The following is a 6,000-nucleotide window of genomic DNA, read 5'->3' as shown; positions in this document are numbered from 1 at the left end:
AATATAACAAAATTAGGTTGTTCGGTGCGCCGGAGCAATTTGTTTATCTATTTGATAGAATAATTGTATTTTATATATAATTTTATTCACAAAAAGTGAATGATGATTGTTTGGTCCATTTTGAAGTGACGATAAAAAGCACACTAAAGATAGCTAATTCACTCAACCTTTCTAAAACTTGGAAGGGTAAACTTGTGTAGGTTTAAATAAACATAAAACGAACATTTATATATGTTTGAATAACAGTAAAACAAAATTAACTAAGTTTTTTTCCCTTTGAAATCAAGTTTAAACAGAGTGTTAGAGATTAACCTTTCGGCGCTTTGATTTTGGAACGGAATACATCTAGACTGACTGCAGACAATTTACTATCCTTGCAGTGGTGAGGTTTTCAGTCCCTTTTTTCCATCCTCGCCACACTCATTGTTAATATCCCTTAAAGCCGCTTAATCCGAAACAGGCACATATTATCTTACACAATAAAAGTACGTCATTACATAGATAATATGTAAAAATAAATTTTAAGTTGATTTTTATAGTTTATTACAACAATCCTTACAAGGAAAAATAGACGAAAAACCTTATAGACAAACAGAAGTTCCTGACGGGAAGTTAAGATCTGTTGTGAAGTCACCTTTGAAAAAAATAAATTTATCGGTTATATCTAATTAATAAATGAAGATAATTCAAATTTTTTTTCCATTAGTAGAAGCTTAAGTCATAATATATATTTTAAAAATTAAGAAATTAATTGAATATAATCCATAGTAGTTTTTATTAATATGCATATTTAAAAGAATGAAGGAAAATCAGATATCTTTAAAGATTTTTTAAAGGAAGTTTAGTAACGAAGGCTAAAATACTGTCTGTGTACAGGTATAATTACTTTGTTGTGGAAAAAAAATGCTCGGGTTTGTTCTTCATGAGGTAAAAGCGATAATTTTAATTTTTCGAAGGTGATCTCACGCGATATCAACATAAGATTATTTTTTGTGTGACCTAACTTTTGAATTTTGATATCTTTTAAAAGAAAAAGACTTAGGGGATATAATTTGACAAAAGTTGAAACAATTTATGGACAATTATTTTTCAAGAAGTGAAACGAATATATTTTTTAGCGATTAGAATCGGACCAAGCGGCTTTAAGGATGAACTACTTTTCACATCTGCGAAAACGTTAAGCGGGGTAACTCTAACAAATATGTAGACAAGTTGGATATCACGTTCTTTTTTTCTTTTTCTTGTTCTTGCTATTTGCTTCTCTTTTGTGCTTTATTTTTTTATGTTGTGTGCGCGATTCCATTGTTAAACTTGAAAATGTGCTTCCTTCTTCATTTTCAGCAATTTTACTGAAAGGAAGGCCTAAATGTATATAAATTTTAATTCATTTCACTTATCTTTCATATTATGAACAGGATATATTGATTTTGATGTTGGGGAATATTTTTTTCTGAACAATTTTATGAAACTGATAAATTAATATATTTGTAAACTGGACCCTCAAAACAAACTTCCCTCATTTTAGCCCCTATCCCGCTCCGATATAGACGTAACATATTGGTTAAGAAAAGTTTTTCGATTTTACTCATTTCTATAGAAAAGTAAAGGTCAAATACTGAATTGCATTCATCAGTCATTACAGCCAAGTATCTGAAAAACTTTCGTACGTTGTGATTTCAATCGCCCATTATTTATGCTGGCTATTTAAAGACCAATTTATTAGATGAAATGATTTTGTGAATTGCTCCCAAATCAATGACCAAAAGAAGCGTACTTTTAAATGGAAGGGTCATTTGATTTGTTATTGAGAAAATTATGTGTGAAACGTTTTTTGTAAGAATATATTTTTTTCTGACAGTGGTTTGTTGGAGAGAGAGAGAGAGAGAGAGAGAGAGAGAGAGAGAGAGTAAGAGGCAGTCCACTGAAAAACCAGGCAATGGGTGCATGGCACATCGCATGTCATGGATTTTAATTATTTTTTGCATGTAGACTTATTAAAGCAATTGTTTCCACCTGACAACATCAACAAATTAAATTTTTAGTGGTCCTCTAGTCCTATTTTTGGTAAATGCCTAATTTTAAGTGCAAAAAGGTCAACATGAGGGTAAAAAAAATACTACGTTTTTATTTTGTTTTATATGAAACAGATACTCAAAAGCTGGAAGTATCAATCAATATTGTTTATAGCATAGCTCTTATCTTTTGTTTTATAATGAATAAGACTTTAAATTATATTTCTTTAAAAAAAATTATGTGGTCCAAAATTGAGTTTAGTAAGTGACTTTTTGAATTCTATATCCAATTTTCGATACGTTATAAAATCCAATACGTTATTATGACAGAATTTTTTCCTCGTGTTATTATGAATACAAAGTACAAACTTTTGAGGCACTTAATAAAATTGGTGGGAACAGGTATATTGAGAGAAATAAAACGAGTCAAATTTACCTATTATCTATGATTTTTTCCCAAATTAAACCGATCCCGATCAGAATTATATAAAGATAAAATTCTATAATTGTATTGTTAAATTTGGCTCTTTTGTTGAAATAATAGTTATAAAATTACTTTATTTTTATACATATCTTATAGATGGCAGTTGCCTTTAGTTTGATAACTTTATAAATTTTGCATTATTTTTAAAAATTAATTTCATGTAGTCCGTCACATTGTCGCTTAAAAGACAAAGAAAATATAAGCATTTAATTTAAGAGGATTTTAATTCTAATAGATTTACAGAAAATTTTGTTGAAGACCTGGAAAGTGACGGTGATCCTAAATTTTTATTAATCTGTGAATATCATTTATATATTTCATTCATATTTCATATTCATAATTATTATTTCAACCACATTTTCAATTACATTTCATTTTAATAGTTTTAGGTAAATATGAAGTTGAAAATGAATCTTTATCATCTCGTTGCTAAATAACCTTCAGTTAACGTTATTTCTTAGAGCAAGTGACCTAAGACTTTATCGGCCTTATTTATTTAAAAAAAAAACATAAATTACATTTAGCAACTTCCTCTCTTTCTAGCTGTAACTGAGCTCAAAAAAAGAAATCACCCAGCCCCAGTGCTGCATCCTAGTTCTTGGTCAATATTTTGTCATTATATATGGTCATATACTGCATATACATGTACAGTTGTACATAAATAAAACAATCGAACCCTTGGGTAGAAGATCACAACAAATTATCAACATTATTGTCTTTTACTGATTTTTATTTGAAAATTAAAATAAGTATACAACTATATAGTCGTGTACTTATTTTAATTTTCAAATAAAAATCAGTAAAAGGCATTATTATTATGATTATGTACATGTAACTGCATTTACGTGATCAGATGTACAGAAATGTCATACTGAATGTAAATAACTAGTAATTATAACAAAAATACTATAAATATTCGCGTAGTTAGAATTAATCTAGTGCACTATACATGTATATACTTGTACACAAAAAAGATTCTTAAAGGGGCTGGGGGGTTTTGGCCATTTTTACACTATTTTGATCTCCTTTAGAAGAAGAGCTCCATATGAAGATATAGAAAATTATCAAATTTTAAAACTAAAATTTTTAAAATTTTTCTTTGCCAAATGATAGTTGACAGCTTAAGATATCATATCTTAAAATTTAAGTTATATCTGAAGTTTAATTGGTTGACCCCCAGCCTCCTTAAAGGAGAATAAGTGTTGGTGATGTTTCAAAACATATACATGTATCCATTAAAAACAGCTAATATATAAAATATGATTAAAAAACAGACTGTAGTTCAAATTTGTGAATTATTAAATTTTGCTTGTAGAACAAATGACAATGCTAAGTCATTGCACGTACCAACATTTTCGTTCTTAGCATAGATTAGCACAAAAAGCAATTACTTAATTTTATATCACTTTTTTGTATTTTGCAAAGAAATAATCATTTAAGAAAGGGACCTACAAATACATTGTATGTAGTATATACTCTATAGATCCCTGTTTAAGATCATTGTTACTTGTCCTTTTTTAGTACAGAAACAATCGATGACTTTTTTTTTAATAACTTCTACTTTTTTTTCCCAGTGAAAAAAAAAATGTCAGGCTGTCTGGACATTATGACACCACGATAAACACCGGGCTCCAAAGCACCCTGGGCCCTAACACCGGCGCTTATCAGGGCGACCCGGCCTACATGCAAAGCTGTAAAATTATTGTTCTGACATGAATGTTTGTTCACGTATTTTCAATTTGCTTGTTTTGCAATTGACTTATTGTTCTGACATGAATGTTTGTTCTAATCAAGATTCGAATCAAACACCATTCAGATTTCAATTAGATTGAGATGATAATTTTCTTTTGGTATGTATACAACAGTTGGCATTCATCGATGGACAAATATTGGACACATTTCGCTGATTACAAATAAAGAAAAAAAAACCCTCTCCAACTGTGTTTTTATTGATAGTTTTTGTTGCCTTTTAAACTCCGAAGATTGGGCTTGATTTTAAAGGTAAGCTTATACACGTATTTTCATTTGCTTGTTTTGCAATTGACTTAATTAATGGTAAAAATATTTTTGTGGATAAATTCGGAATTTTGTCTGTAATTGCGCAAGTTTTCTTCTTTTACATTATTTAGCCTGAAAACAGGTAACTGATTAACCCCGGTATTTTCCCTACTTGTCATTTCAATTCAAATCTCTAAAGGATTTGGCTTTAAACAAATATTTATCAAGTTTGCTGTGGTAAACCTCCTCTATATCCCGTGAATACGTTATCCTGAATATTAGCATCATTTACGCTAACAGCGAGGCTTTGGTGTACAAAGAAAAAAAGCAATCTTACGAAACAACCCGCTTAATCTTATTACTTACTAGACTCGGACAACAAAAGAGAATTTTCATTATCATGTATGGATGAATAAGTAAAAGCGTTGGCTGTAATTGTTTTTTTCTTTTGTTGTTAACCGTGAAGAGGGGGTTACCCAATATTTATTATTACGCCTCCCACGACATGTTTTTATGGGGACCAAACCAGGTAGAACCCACGTAGATTTACCTGAGAAGAGAGAAATTTCATCCCTATGACTGAGGCCGTAAATTCGCGCTTAGCAAGTTCTGCTTATTTTTATCAGCGCTTTGAAACATTTGGGTAATTATTATTGAATCACATGGCCACAGTCCGCCATATTGCGCCTAGCATCACTACAAATTTCTCTGTTCAATGACGGATAACGCGAAGCGACGATCATGTTTTCACAGGACATTTGCAATGGAAAAGAACAAGGATTTTTTAAAGGCATTTCATGGAAATTGATATATTGCAGGTAGGTAGCAAATGAACTTTCTTTCAGGGCATGAAAAGCATGCAGCTCTTGGCACTTGTAGAATTCACTGATATATACGAAAAATACAATTTCAGTGAATCTATAGTGTCAAACTCGGCATGCTGAAGTGAACAGCGTGGGAAAACAGGGGCACAACGGATGACATTGTTAATCTCATGCAGAATGCTTTTGTAATGAAATCAACAGATATCAAATTTACATTTCATGCAATGTAAGTATACTTGTTTTGATCTCTGCTGCAATTTCTATGGCTCTATCGATTTTTCCCGCGCTTTGTCTGTAGTAATCAGCGTATAAATATAGATTTTTCTCTCCATTGTTTGCTTTTATATGATACTCGCTATAAATAAATGTGGGTAAAGTACCTGGGGAATGAAACACTAGCTCTCTTTTAAAACTTAACCCCCAAAATTCGACATTCTTCGTTCTCCATATTTGGCAATAATAACACGAGCATTTTATGCACACTCTCGCCTTCTTGTGGGTAAATTTTCACACACGAAATCCAGTTCAATCGAATTAGTCAGGTATGAACACCTTTGAAATTCTATCCCAAAATTTTACCTGTGATTTTCATTTTAATCGATTCACTGGTACGATGCATTTGCTAATGAGACTGTGACTGATTTGTATCTCATGAAATATTTATTCCCCTTTTAATTGCAAG

This window comes from Saccostrea cucullata, unplaced genomic scaffold, assembly GCF_032062105.1.
Source record: "Saccostrea cucullata isolate Sc308-1 unplaced genomic scaffold, CSIRO_AGI_Scuc_v1 ctg123, whole genome shotgun sequence".
In the NCBI taxonomy this organism is placed as follows: domain Eukaryota; kingdom Metazoa; phylum Mollusca; class Bivalvia; order Ostreida; family Ostreidae; genus Saccostrea; species Saccostrea cuccullata.
Note: the sequence above shows the minus strand (reverse complement) of the source record.